Source organism: Rhincodon typus, chromosome 7 (genome assembly GCF_021869965.1).
Source record: "Rhincodon typus isolate 14 chromosome 7, sRhiTyp1.1, whole genome shotgun sequence".
Taxonomy (NCBI): domain Eukaryota; kingdom Metazoa; phylum Chordata; class Chondrichthyes; order Orectolobiformes; family Rhincodontidae; genus Rhincodon; species Rhincodon typus.
This window is the reverse complement of record NC_063338.1, coordinates 97,830,062-97,830,282: the sequence shown is the minus strand read 5'-3', so window position 1 is coordinate 97,830,282 and position 221 is coordinate 97,830,062.

The following is a 221-nucleotide window of genomic DNA, read 5'->3' as shown; positions in this document are numbered from 1 at the left end:
AGTATCACTGTGTAACAGGCTGGGAGGAGTGTGCAGTGGGTCAGTATTACTGTGTAACAGGCTGGGAGGAGTGTGCATTGGGTCAGTATTACTGTGTAACAGGCTGGGAGGAGTGTGCATTGGGTCAGTATCACTGTGTTACAGGCTGGGAGGAGTGTGCAGTGAGTCAGTATTACTGTGTAACAGGCTGGGAGGAGTGTGCAGTGCGTCAGTATCACTGT